The 14,459-nt window shown below is 37.9% G+C and overlaps 1 protein-coding gene and 1 non-coding gene across 6 annotated transcripts in view; one reads left to right on the plus strand and one right to left on the minus strand.

Annotated features, from left to right (window-relative positions):
* Positions 1-1,027: 1,027 nt before the first annotated feature.
* Positions 1,028-14,459, plus strand: part of CDH18 (cadherin 18) — a 1,275,757-nt gene continuing 1,262,325 nt past the window's right edge. For 2 of the 5 annotated variants that reach the window (XM_025270679.3, XM_025270680.3), the window contains exon 1: positions 2,102-2,676. The gene's annotated coding sequence lies outside the window, so the exon portion shown is untranslated. Of the gene's footprint in view, positions 1,351-2,101; positions 2,677-14,459 lie in introns of those variants that run through there. The other 3 variants (XM_045163642.1, XM_044932379.2, XM_044932378.2) reach the window with 2 other exon arrangements.
* Positions 6,150-6,221, minus strand: TRNAC-GCA. The gene has a single exon. It is a non-coding gene; the product is annotated as a tRNA-Cys (tRNA).

Here is a 14,459-nt window from a genome sequence, read left to right on the forward strand (position 1 = left end):
CCCTCTGCCTGTCAAAGCAGGAAAGCTATTTCTTTCTACTTAACCCAAAACTCTGAGATTTAACCCAGCACAGGCCTACAGAGGTCAATCTGGCAATAGTTCCCAAAAGCACATTTGAAATGTTATTGGTTTTCTGTTAAAAAAAAGAAAGAAAGAAAGAAAGAAATTGAAAGGCTCCCAATTATCCAGTTGCTTATTCTCAGCTAGCATTCAAGATCCTCCGGCCAGCTTCCCACTTAGCTCTACCCCTCCCCCATCTCCTGCTTCCTTTGACCCCAAAGTTTTGCTTCTCTCTCTTCCCTCTGTTGCTCCTTTCCCTCTGCCAGTAAGATCTTTTTTTTTTCTCTTTAATAAGGTCATTGCAAATGGCATGGTTTTTACAGAGTCTTTCTGTTTTCCTAGAGGAGGAATGATCTTGCTTTTGTGTACCTTGCCCTTTGAACTAATGTTAAAGAAGGCAAGAACTGAATGCTCTCCCTTTGTATGTTGCTTACCTGCTGATTCCTTATCTACTCACCAGGATGTACACTCCTAGAAGATTGACTTGTCCTACTACAGTGCTCTGAAAACACCAAACATACAAAAAAGCTTGTTCTCTCCTTTACTTAATTACTTTCTATTATCGAGAGTACAAGGCCTGATACAAAGAGTTGCTCAATAAATATTTGCTGAACTGAGTCGATTATATAGAGGAAGTTTGCCTCTAATAAGTGTTACAACACTTTATAATTTGAACTTTGAGTGTGACTCCATGACCATTACCTTTCTTATGGTCTTTTTGGTCTTCATTTACAAGATATCTTAGCACATACTCCAAACTTTTATTCATGTTACATAATGTTGAAAGTTGTAGCTACAAGGGCTATGGCCTGGAATTTAATTCCAGCTGAGAATTGTGGTGTAGTTAAGTATTCCTATACAATTTAGTTTAATGAGAGCCATAATGTATTATTACCGAGAAAAAGTAACTAGAAGGTTGGTTGACCAAGCAGTGTGAAACTGAAATAAGCAACCGCTTCCTAATTAGAAATGAAGAGCCTGAATTTCTAGGGATTGGCTAAGTGTTGGAGGAGGTCATCAAGAGGATGTGACTGCAGCCTGAACCAGAGAGCTGGACCCCAGAAAAACAGAGGTTCATCACTCCTCCCCGTCCTGGGAACATACTTTCTGCCTGCCATTCCCACAGTGGAAGCCACATTCAAGGACACAACCTTGAGAGAGAAATGCATTGCTGAGACCAGGTGGATGGTGTACATGAACCCAGTTCAGGCCTCTATATAAATTCTTAATCATCTGGCAGGCAGATGCAGAGATCCACGCATCCTGGGGCCACCAATGCAAGCCTGGCAGGTGAGTCTCCTATTTATTAAACCTGCCCCCCACCCAACCCAAGTGGCTCTTTCCTAGGTCTCTCCTTGTCTTCTGTGTTATGGGGCCAGTTTACAAACCAAGACCAAATTGACCACAAATGTTCTTTTATTTTTATGGTTTTTATTCCCCTTAGAAGTATCTGGGGAATAAAAAGACAGTCTGGTCTTCAGTGGCTCACTTTGTGCTTCTTTATTACGGTCAGTTACAGGAGATGAGCAGTGAATGTGTCACTTTAAGAAGAAAATCTTCTTAACCTTGAAGGGATGAATCAGGTGTGAAATGTTCTGTTTGATACATTCGGAGGGATGCTTTCCTAGATTTATGCTATAAAATTGAAAAACATTTTACACGCTGAGGTCTGACTCAGGCTCTAGTTCAATAAAATCTATGAACACTGCTTCTCTTTCCTTTTGAGAAAAACACTACAGTTCGCTATTTTCCTAGAATTAAATGAATAACTTTTAACATCCATCAGTATAATGGGGTATTCTTTAATTGATCCAAGCCATACAGGTTCTGAAGGCACTGTTGTTTTCAGGGGGAAAAAAACAAAAACTGTCCATGTGTGTAATTTTGTTCTTGTATTTTTCTCATATATTTGAATGAGAAAGCTTTTTTTTAAATCACATATGCAACTGTTGTAATTCCTAAATGATGATGAATAGCAGGTGTGTAATTATAAATTAGTATCAGATGAAAAAGAAGAGGTACAGTTTTTTAAATGCAGAAATCTGCAATCATAGGAAGCTTGCTCTGAGCCTCTGCTCTCTCTGGCCCTATCTCTAACAGGAGATGAAATAATGAAAAAATATTTGGCTAAACTGCTGGCAAAACTCTTCCTGTTTGTACCACACTTGGAAACAGACTCTTGGGACTAGCAGTGGAATCCTTCCTATTGATTGGCTGGTTAAATAGGGGACTATTAGCTTCAGACAGGCTAGATTGATTATACAGCAGCAGCGAGAGCGGAGACTCGGAGCTAAGTGAGCCTCAGGGTGAAAAGGAGAGCGGGGGACGCAGAGTGCGGGGTGGGAGGGAGGCAGGCACATTCCAGCGCATCCCTGTGTGACTGCCCTGCCCAGCGCCTTGCTCCGCAGCTCCCTCAGTCAACAACTTACTGAGGCGCCTTTTCTTTCACAAGAGGATGTCAGCTCCGAGCCCCTGAAAGAAATAACAGACTTCACCTTGGAATAGTTCATCCACTCCTGCTTCATTAACGAGGATTTTGAAAAGAAAACCCCAATCAAGTTCCCTTTCCAGCCCCATGTTGTTCCTGAGTTGAATAGATACCGTGTCCAGCTCCTGGTAAGAAAATTAAATTTTTCTCTCTGGATTTCTTTTTGAGACATCCACAGTAAAATACATCAGAGCTTTGTGTGCTTTAAAAATTGAGTTTCGGTGATATATTAAACTTAATACAGTATACAGGCATGTGGATTTAGGAATGTGTTAATGCATATTTATATGAATATATTTGCTATTTTATCTCCAGGGATATGTAAGTTTCTTTTTCTGTTTTATAAAACCACTGGATTATAAGTTTATGAGTAGATCATCTGTGTGAAGAAGAGAAATAAGCAAAGTTCACACTAAAAAAGAGCATTTTTGGTGACAGCCCTGAAATATGTGCACATATATGGCTCTTAGCTGTTAAGCAACTTTGAGAAATAATAGCCAAGCAGGAAAGGACCATTGCTGCATTAAATGTCTACTATTATATTTCATGCATAGAAGCTACTGTGTGCTTTTCAGCGATTGTCAGTGGTGAATTTTTCCCCCTAAATCTGTCTTTTGATTGCAGTCTTAATTCTTCAACATAAATATGATGCATCTTAAATGATTTGCCATTAGACTGCCATCTTATTATAGCTAAGTTATTGACAGCTAGAATTTGGTCTTAAGAAAGTACTGAGCTCAGGCAGGGAAATATGAGTGTGGAGATGTTCAGCTGGTACTAGAGCTACAGTTCTCTCAATTAATTTCAGTGTTAGTGAAGGTAAGCGCTGGTGAAGTGTCTGTGACTATATGGGAACTTTGCACATATTAAATTCTCTTCTGGTAACAGGGATTTTTTTCATGTTTCTGCTGAAAGTGATGGGATGGAATAGGAATAGTGGGTTGGGGCAATGCAGTACTGATATGGTTGGTTAACCTTAGGTTTATAGGTCACAAATGTCAACTGTTAATGAGACAGCATTGTGACATCAGACATAAAGGATTTATTTCATCCTTGCTAGGACTAAAATGGTTTGTGAGATTTTTTGATGGCAATTTATTTGGTCTGGGGTCAATGAAGTGAGGTATTGTATTCTAAGAGCTGTTTGGATTGTCAGTTTCAAGTAAAGTTTCCTGAGTCACTCCTCTAATCAACCAAGCTTCCATCTGTGATAAGTCCACAAAACTTTTAAATATGTTATACAGTGTTTCACATGAGAAGGTGATGGCCAAAAACTTGTTAGACAATGTAGCTGAACTTCTTCATGTTACATTCTCTGAATGGCAGTATTTGTGTATGTTTCACCCTCACTTGTGTTTAAACATAACTGCATACTTGAAAAGCATAACTTTTTATGATATCTATTTTGTTTTCCAAATGTGAATAATATTTTCATGTTTTTTAAGTAAATATTATAACTACCTAGGTATTTCTATTTATAATAGCCATATCAGAAGGGAATGATTGTATCATTAATGTAGACTTTTTAAACTGCATTTTGACTAAAGAAATAGAAATATGTATTGGAGAATACTAAATTTTTAAACTTTGAATTGAGTCATTAAAAAAAAACATCTTTTTGGGTATCATATTTGAGAAACTATGTGTATATTAGCACTATTGTATCAAATCCACATATAGCATTTATGTTAAATCAGTTATAATTTTGTTTAATTATGCTTTTTGTTCAAATACAAAATACTGTTTTAATCTTTTTATTATTTTTGCAAATAATATAACACATTTCAACAAAGGATGTACTTAAGATTTGGTGATTTACTCTTATAGTTTCTATATTTAATACACAAAATTATTTAAAATTTCATAACTTTGCTGCAACAGTATTAGTGTCAGGTACTTATGCAGTATATTTTCCTTATAGCACTTATTTATGGGTTCTATTGGGGGAAACACAGTAAGAAATTCTCAATTGTGTTGTATGATTATATGAGAAAATTTAATTAATTCTTTAGTATGGACAGCTGTAAATCTTCATCCTTAATTTTTCACATGATTAGGCTTATATCTCCTTTAAAATATTTTTAAAATACTTTCTTTAAATTGATATTTAGGCATCCTTCTTAGCTTACGGTATTACTTTCATTCTCTTTTGTTTTGTTATTTTACAATTTCAGTGCTTAACCCTGTGAGGGATTTGCTTCCCCATCTTCTTAAAAGGAAATTGTATCATGATTGGGGAAAAAAAAAGTGTTATTTTAAAAAATAATATTTCACACTTCCCAACTATGTAATTAATATGGCTCCTGCATGTCAGATCAGTGCCTCTCAGCAGGCATGAAGACATGTATCCTAGCAGTCATGGATATAAACCAGTCTAGATCTGAAATTCAGCAGTTCAGTCAATTCAGCTCAGGAATTTTCACTTTTCTATACCATCTTTGGAGGGCTCCATCTGACATTTTATTCAACTTTCCATTCATTTCCATAGTATTAGATGTCTCTCAGGCTTAGCGAACCAATAAGAACTGAGCAAGCACCACCTATTTGTTTTTTATAGGTATCTGCACCATTAGGGGGCTCTTTCTTCCTGTGTTATACACGGTGGTTTCACTGTGAGAGGTTCTACTGCTTTCTTAAAGTATTTACCTGTTTTTAAAATGTTGAGTGCTGCTTGAAGTAGGTTTCTCCTATTCCCCACAAAAAGAAAAGTTTTCAGATCAACAAAAATTCTTCATTTTCACAAGAAAGTGAATGTATCTTATACTTTTTATGTTTTCTCTTTCAAATATTCTTATATACAAAAGGTTTAATTTTTTAAAATAACAGAGGCTTCAAATATTAAAATGAGTGATTTTAAGAAAATACAAAGGTTATACATAATACATATATTATGCAACTAGCACCATAAATGTTTATATAAGGAAAAAAACTAAAGGGAGGACACTTCTTTTACAATTGTCTGCAAATAACTGTGAACCACGTAGACAGATTGAGTGACTCTGGGCTCACATGCAATTTGCTTCCAGAAGAGAACAGCAGGGAGCTAAGAGAATATTACTTATTTTCTACAAAAACAGACATGGAAGAGTTGAAAATAATAGAATGGTGTCACAATCTATACACATTCAGGAGCTATATTTTTAAATCTGTGTGTGTGCTCAGTCACTCAGTAATATCTAACTCTTTGCAGCCCCATGGACTGTAGCCTTCCAGGCTCCACTGCTCATGGAATTTTCAAGACAAAAATACTGGAGTGGAGTGTCATTTGCTAGTCGTGGGGGTCTTTCTGACCCAGATATTGAACCTGCATCCCTTGTGTCTCCTGCATTGGCAGGTGGATTATTTTCCACTCTCGCCTCCTCTTCAAATTCTTCATCATTCTGTATGAAGCTTTCATACATTTACACAGAGGGTGATCCAAGGGCTTATTGTGGGGATAAAGGTATTTCCTGCATCACTTATGGAAGCCATGGTTTAGTCACTAAGTCACATTTGACTATTTGTGACCCCGTGGACTATATAGCCCACCAATCTCCTCTGTCCATGGAATTCTCCAGGCAAGAATACTGGAGTGGGTTTCCATTTTCTTCTCTGGGGGATTTTCCCCAGCCAGGGATTGAACCTGGGTCTCCTGTATTGCAGACAGATTCTTTACCAACTGAGTCACCAGGGAAGCCCTGTGGAAGCCATACACATTGAATTACACTGGAGCCTTTCTTAATAAATGGAAACACAGTCCTCACATTTCTAGAGCAGCTAAAGGTGTATCCTGGCTGCTGTTTTATTTTGGGAATCAGTCGACACTTAATGATGTCTCTGTGCACAAACAATCTATTTGGTAGGTCTAGACTTTTCATCACATGATAACGACTCCAGGAAATAATAAAAGGTGAAATCTACTTTCTGAGATTTTATGTCAGAAAGTGCGAGGAGGGAAGGGATTCTTGACAATGAATAATGGAATCCCAATCCTTTATTGAAAGGTTCATTGACTTATCAGGGTAGAAGAGTAGTTGCTTGAATAAAATGGGAAGATAGGCATGGTACAGTCATTTCATTTACTGGTATTTTGAAAGTATGTGTAAGGATTTTATCCTTTGTCAGAAAATTTGCATACCTTGAAAGGAGTGAATTTTGAATACAACTAGTATAATATATATCAGAGAAGACGATGTCACCCCACTCCAGTACTCGTGCCTGGAAAATCCCAGGGACGGAGGAGCCTGGTAGGGTGCAGTCCATGGGGTCGTGAGGAGTCAGACATGACTGAGTGACTTCACTTTCACTTTTCGCTTTTATGCATTGGAGAAGGAAATGGCAACCCACTCCAGTGTTCTTGCCTGGAGAATCCCAGGGGTGGGAGAGCCTGGTGGGCTGCCGTCTCTGGGGTCACACAGAGTCGGACATGACTGAAGCAACTTAGCAGCAGCAGCAGCAGTATAATATATATAGCTATGTGGTAATCATCCCAAGTATATCTGAAATAGGCTGGCATATGGTCTAATGTAGTTTTTCTCACAAAATTATATTTACTTAATGTGATTTATTGAGTAATAAACTTTGAGTGGGAATCTTAATGCTATAGGTCAATGTAATCAATAATGAAAAATATTTTAAGAAATTTAATTTGCTTCTTCTAAAAAGAGGCTGTCTTTTATGTTAAAGTAGGACATCATAAGAAAAGACCCTGATGTTGGGAAAGATTGAAGGCAGGAGGAGAAGGGAGCAGCAGAGCATGAGATGATTGGATGGCATCAGCAACTCAGTGTGCATGAATTTGAGCAAACTCTGGGAGGTAGTGAAGGACAGGAAATCCTGGCATGCTGTAATCCATAGGGTCGCAAACATTGTTATTAGTGACTGAACAAAAATAGGGCATCTCAGGTCGTGCTAGTGATAAAGAATCCATCTGCCAATGCAGGAGACACAAGAGACATGGGTTTGATTCCTAGGTGAGGAAGATCCCCTGGAGTAGGAAATGGCTACCCACTCCAGTTTTCTTGCCTGGAAAATTCCATGGACAGAGGAGCATGGTGAGCTACAGTCCATGAGACCACAAAGAGTAGGACACGACTGAGTGACTGAGCAGGTAGTAGTAGTGGTAGTAGAGCATCACGGGGGATAGGGGAAAAGGGCTGAATTAAAAACCAAGACAAAGACATGAGAGTTAGTGGCACTATGTGATTCTTTTTTATATAATAAACTTTTACCCAGAACTAAGATAGATATATATATATGTGTGTGTATATATATATTGCATGTTAATTATTCATGTTTAATGGTAAAACGGTAAAAATACCACTGAAATGTAACTTTCTATACCTCACATGATATGAGGATAGATCTCTATAAAGGTGTGAAAAGTAGAAAAATCAGTGCCTGGTATGGATAACTACTAATATCATAGCCTAATATCAGACTTTCTCAGGAAACAAGATAACTCACTTTAATCTATAACTTTAATCTTATAGATTGAGATATAGGATGCAAATAATTAGAAAGCATGCATGTACTTATAGTTATTGCTGTTGTTGCTACTACCAATTAATTGAATTCCACTTTTAAAATCACTCCTGAGCTTGTTTTTGTGAAACTATGTGTGTATATGATTGGTTGAGAATACATATGTGAGTATATGAGTGTAGTTTTTATACAGTTTGAATAGAATAAAAATATAATCACCTTTAATATGTGACCTGAATTGTGTTCTATAGCTTCCATTTTCCTCTTTAATAATTTGTCCTCACTGTACTTAAATCCCCACCACTGCACACATACTTACCTGGCCAATATGATTACCTCTAAATATGTAACATTAGAATTTGCTTAGGTATGATTTTAGATTTTGGCTCAGACTGTAAAGCATCTGTTTACAATGAAGGAGACCCGGATTCGAGCCCTGGGTTCCGAAGATCCCCTGGAGAAGGAAATGGCAATCCACTCCAGTACTGTTGCCTGGAAAATCCCATGCACAGAGGAGCCTGGTAGGCTACAGTCTATGGGGTCGCAAAGAGTTGGACATGACTGAGCGACTTCACTTTCACTAGATTGATCCATATACAAGCTGGAATCAAGATTGCTGGAAGAAATATCAATTACCTCAGATATGCATATGACACCACACTTATGGCAGAAAGTGAAGAAGAACTAAAGAGCCTCTAGATGAAAGTGAAAGAGGAGACTGAAAAAGCTGGCTTAAAACTCAACACTCAAAAAACTAAAATCATGGCATCCGATCCCCTCACTTCATGGCAAATAGATGGGCAAACAGTGGAAACAGTGGCAGACTTTATTTTGGGAGGCTCCAAAATCACTGCAGATGGTGACTGCGGTCATGAAATTAAAAGACACTTGCTCCTTGGAAGGAAAGTTATGACCAATAGCATATTGAAAAGCAGAGACATTACTTTGCCAACAGAGGTCCATCTAGTCAAGGCTATGGTTTTTCTAGTGGTCATGTATGGATGTGAGAGTTGGACTATTAAGAAAGCTGAGCGCCAAAGAATTGATGCTTTTGAACTGTGGTGTTGGAGAAGACGCTGAGAGTCCCTTTGACTGCAAGGAGATCCAACCAGTCTATCCTAAAGAGATCAGTCCTGAGTGTTCATTGGAAGGACTGATGTTGAAGCTGAAACTCCAATACTTTGGCCACCTGATGTGAAGAGCTGACTCACTGAAAAAGACCCTGATGCTGGGAAAGATTGAAGATGGGAGAAGAAGGGGATGACGGAGGATGAGATGGCTGGATGGCATCACTGACTCAATGGACATGAGTTTGGGTAAACTCTGGGAGTTGGTGATGAACAGGGAGGCCTGGTGTGCTGCAGTCCATGGGGTTGCAAAGAGTTGGACACAACTGAGCAACTGAACTGAACTGATGTCTCTTCTAATGGGGATTGTTTCATTTCCATTAGTACTGTGTCTTGAGTCATGTAACTGAATCCTTAAATCTTGTTTTTTATCCAATTCCAGTTACTCTAAATTATATATGAGGATTTTTCCACAGGGCTACTGAAAATAATAGAAAATAGTTATTATTATGCATTCTATTTATCATAGAATGGATCATATGTAGGTAGAAATAAGAGTGAACTTTACTACTTGTCTAAAAGATATACAAATACCACTCAGGTCAAGTAGTCAAATCTAACCTATGATTGAAAGGAAAAAGAAAATGGGAAAATATCCCATTCTAGAGCAGACATGTCAAATGGGTTTCAAACATCTACAGTATATCTATTTTTTAAATGAATAGTTAAATTTTTAGATTAGGTTTAGGTTTTTGAAAAATGAGAGGAAGTGACATATACTTCTAATGTCTACATCCATCTCCTCTCTACACTGCTAGCTTCCTCCCCTAACCATGCTAGTTTCTCCTGTTATTACTATTTGGCATTTTCAAGATGCAGTTGTAGTGATGAATGAGTCATTACTAATAAAATATTATTATGTAAAGTCTGTAGTTTACCTTCTCTTGTGGCTCAGTGGTAAAGGATCCGCCTGCAAAGCAGGACACATGGGTTCAATCCCTGGTTCAGGAAGATCCCCTGGAGAAGAAAACGGCAACACTCTCCAGGATTCTTGCCTGGGAAATCTCAGAAACAGAGGAGTCTGTCAGGCTACAGTTCATGGGGTCACAAAGCTGGAAATGACTTAGTGACTAAATCACCAGCACATAGTTCATGTTAGTGTTCAGTCCTTGTATTGTACATTCTATGGGTTATGACAAATGCATAGTTTTATATACAAATGACCTATACCTGATCAAAATTCCATCGCCCTAAAATTCCAGGGTTTCACCTATTTATTTATGCTTTTGCCCCTTCCTCTCTCTGAACCTCTGATCTTTTTACTGTCTGCATAATTTTGTCTTTACAAGAATGTCCTATGATTGTAATCATACAATATGGGCTCTTTTCAGATTGCCTTATTTCACTCAGTAACATGCATTAAGTTTCTTTATGTCTTTTGAAAGCTTGGTCTCATTTCACTTTACTGCTGAATAATATTCCATCGTATAGGTTAATCATAGTTTGTTTACCCATTTATCTACTGAGAGACATCGTGGTTGCTTCCAAGTTTTGGTGTTTCTGAATAAACTTGCTTTGAACATCAGATGCACGTTGTTTGTGTGAATATAGCTTTTCAATTCATTTGTATTCTCAATCAGCATAGTCCCTGTCACTCCATATCCTTCCAGAATTTGTTGTCAGTGGTTTGTATTTTAGTCATTCTCATAAGTATACAGTATTTCTCATTGCTGTTTTTGACATATATTTTGGGTTGATGATAGCTACTTGTGCCATGTTGAGAATAAGTCTAAGGGACATTATGGATCTGCAGAAAGCATAATCCAAAGTCCATAATCAATTGGACAGGGTATGTATTTGGCAGAGAGGGGGCCATCCATTATTTGTAACTCACATTTGCTAGTCACAATTTGGGGCTCAGGTGTAATGAATGTATGAAAGTGAAAGTCGTTCTGTTATGTCCAATTCTTTGTGACCCCATGAACTCCATGTAGTCCATGGAATTCTCCAGTCCAGAATACAGGAGTGGGTAGCTTTTCGCTTTTCCAGGGTTATTCCCAAGCCCAGGGATTGAACCCAGGTCTCCTGCATTGTGGGCAGATTCTTTACCAACTGAGCCACCAGGGAAGCCCAATGAATATATAAATTAGAACAATTAAGGAATTCTTGTCAGTAATCAGATATAACCTAATTTTATATTTTTTAAAGCACTGTGATTGAATTAAGTGACATAAAGACTCATAAAACACAATTGTTTTTTTAATAGCTAAGTTGTGTATGACTCTTGCAGCACCATGTACTGTAATAGCATCCACTCTGATTTCATTTTGTCAGTCCTCTTCTTTCCCTTTCCTTATTGTACTTTCTAGCCATATTTTAATGGGTTGAAATTTCTTTTGTATTACTTATAAGTTAAAAAGAAAAATCCTCAGTCAGATTGATATTTTTCATAATCCGGCCTTGACCAGTCTCTGATGTCATTGGTGATCACTCTGAGCTCAAGCTAAGCTACCTTTTCCCTTTCCCCAAAGTACTTTCTCTCAACTTTCAATTTTTGCTTCTGATAATCTTACTGATTTTGTCTTCCTCTCATTCTTTACCAATTCAAACATTACCAATATGTGTACAAATTGTTGTTGAGAATGCCTCTATTTATCATATAAAACCTCACATTAATAATCATTACATTAATTGTGTCTTTATTATATCATTCTATGCAAACTGTATGACTGAGAGAAAGATAATCTTTTGTAATTTTTTTTTCATTCCTTAAAGTGCAGTTTCATAGAACTGATTAATGCCTGTGAGTTGAAGGAATACACCACCAGTTCAATGGACTTGAACTTGGGCAAACTCCAGGAAATCATGGCAGAAAAGGAAGACTGGCATGCTGTAGTCCGTGGGGTTGCAAAGGGTCAGACATGACTTGGCGACTGAACATCATAACAAAAACCAAAACGTTAATTCTTATAAATAAACTTTGCAAATAATTTTGTCATGTCTCCAATATCCTTGCCTTTTCTCCTTCTTTCTTTTGATTTAAAAAAAAAAGAGGGGCATTCCATTTGGTGGCAAATTCTCATGTGCTAATCCTTACATGAAGGTAGGTGAAAGTTCTAGTTGCTTATTTGTGTCTGACTCTTTGCAACCCCATGGTCTATCCATGGAATTATTTAGGCAAGACTCCTGGAGTGGGTTGCCACATTCTTCTCTAGGGGATCTTCCTGACCCAGGGATTGAAAAGGGGTCTCCTACATTGCAGCCAGATTGTTTATCGTCTGAGCTACCAGGGAAGTTCTTACATGAAGGTATGTATGTGTTAGTTGCTTGGTGTATCTGACTCTTTGCGACTCCATGGACTGAAGCCCATCAGGCTTCTCTGTCCATGGGATTTTCCAGGCCAGAATACCGGAGTGGGTTGCCATTTCCTTCTGCAGGGGATCTTCATGACCCAGGGATTGAACCTGTGTCTCCTGTGTTGCAGGCAGATTCTTTACCCACTGAGCCATTGGGGAAGCCCTACATGAAGATAAGGTTCAGTTTAGTTCAGTTGCTCAGTCGTGTCTGACTCTTTGCAACCCCATGAATTGCAGCACGCCAGGCCTCCCTGTCCATCACCAACTCCCGGAGTTCAACAAGACTCACGTCCATCAAGTCAGTGATGCCATCCAGCCATCTCATCTTCTGTTGTCCCTTTCTCCTCCTGCCCCCAATCCCTCCCAGCATCAGAGTCTTTTCCAATGAGTCAACTCTTCGCATGAGGTGGCCAAAGTACTGGAGTTTCAGCTTTAGCATCATTCCTTCCAAAGAAATCCCAGGGCTGATCTCCTTCAGAATGGACTGGTTGGATCTCCTTGCAGTCCAAGGGACTCTCAAGAGTCTTCTCCAACACCACAGTTCAAAAGCATCAATTCTTTGGCGCTCAGCCTTCTTCACAGTCCAACTCTCATATCCATATGCACTGTGTAATGACCCTATATTTATCCATAGCATTTTCTAACTGTAAGAGACATATACATGTCATTATACAGTGTGTACTATTAGATACCCCTCAGAAAACAAAATTTAAGGTATTTGGTAAAATAAAGCACTTTAAAGCAGAATACAAGCTGGAGATTTGTTTATGTTCCCTTTTGGGGCATTGATTTGAATTTAAAATGTACTGAAAGAAGAGCCAAGCAACTGAACTATTTTGCTAACATGCTAATTAAATTTTGCAAGGTCTCTTGAAACAATGCATAGATCAAGGTCTATATGAAGCATAAATAAAACCACTGGTCTCTGAAGATGTTTAAAGGTCCTGCAAAAGAACAGATAGGAAGAAGTACTTACAGTGCCATTGCTTTCTGTCACCATGTGTGTGGATATGTATCTTGGCATATTTTCTTCTTGTAAATTAACTTATTCTGAAATACCCTTTTTGGACATTCATTTAATAATTTATATGTGCTTTTAATGTTCTTTTTCTCTTTTTTTGGCTTTCTTTTTGTTTCTGTACTTTACTTTTTTTAATTTAAATTTATTTATTTTAACTGGAGGCTAATTACTTTACAATATTGTATTGGTTTTGCCATACATCAACATGAATCCACCACAGGTGTACATAAAGTTTACTTGCTGGCTGGTAGAAGTACTCAGTATCATTTTGCCATCTAGTTATTGAGTACTTCAGTCATAAATCAATATGACTTCTTGGCTTGGAACTAGAGAACTGACCAATTATTTGCCATGAATATTCCTTGTTAAACTGTTTCTACTAAGGACAGAACACTTTGACTCAAAGCAACAACATTTTTGCCAAGAAAGAACGCTGGAGGTTTTTTAAATTAAATTTCTGAAACCCAATTTTGAAATTTGTTTGATAGAAGAAAAAAGAGAAACTGAGAGCCTGAATTTCAAATTCAGGTATTTCTATCTCTGGAATATATTTTTAATATGCTATGTTAGTATACTGTATTGGTGTTTTTCTTTCTGGCTTACTTCACTCTGTATAATCGGCTTATACTAACGCATGTATATGGAATTTAGAAAGATGGTAACGATAACCCTGTATGCGAGACAGCAAAAGAGACACAGATGTATAGAACAGTCTTTTGGACTCTGTGGGAGGGGGTGGGGGATGATTTGAGAGAATAGCATTAAAACATGTATAATATCATATAAGAAACATATAGCCAGTCCAGATTTGATGCAGGATACAGGATGCTTGGGGCTGGTGTACTGGGATGACCCAGAGGGAGAGTATGAGAAGGGAGGTGGGAGGGGGTTCAGGATTGGGAACATGTGTACACCCGTGGCGGATTCATGTTGATGTATGGCAAAACCGATACAATATTGTAAAGTAATTAGCCTCTAATTAAAATAAATAAATTAAAAAAAAC

This window comes from Bubalus bubalis, chromosome 19 (assembly GCF_019923935.1).
Source record: "Bubalus bubalis isolate 160015118507 breed Murrah chromosome 19, NDDB_SH_1, whole genome shotgun sequence".
NCBI classification, from domain to species: domain Eukaryota; kingdom Metazoa; phylum Chordata; class Mammalia; order Artiodactyla; family Bovidae; genus Bubalus; species Bubalus bubalis.